The sequence below is a fragment of the Penaeus monodon genome, chromosome 29, assembly GCF_015228065.2.
Source record: "Penaeus monodon isolate SGIC_2016 chromosome 29, NSTDA_Pmon_1, whole genome shotgun sequence".
NCBI classification, from domain to species: Eukaryota; Metazoa; Arthropoda; class Malacostraca; order Decapoda; family Penaeidae; genus Penaeus; species Penaeus monodon.
The window spans coordinates 9146169-9146477 of record NC_051414.1 but is presented as its reverse complement, the minus strand read 5'-3'; positions in this window follow the sequence as shown (position 1 = coordinate 9146477).

Genomic DNA, 309 nt, shown 5'->3' with positions numbered 1-309 from the left:
TGTTTCCCATCACCCAAATGAGAGCAAGGGCCAGCAGTGAATATACTCGTTCTGTGGTTCTTACCACTTGTGTGACTACATGTGCCAAAAATACTATGTGGAAAAAATCCAAGTGTGACACCGCTTTAAAGGCTATGAGAAACCTGCCATAAAAAAGTGCTCCCCCCTATGGTCCCCAGCACCATCTACTGAGTTGGCACAATACTGTACCAGGCAATTTTAATATTCATATTATCTGGTTTTATGTTATCTATACCCTTCCTGATGATTCTTACTGTTGGTTATTTGGGAGACACTAAGGACGGTTAC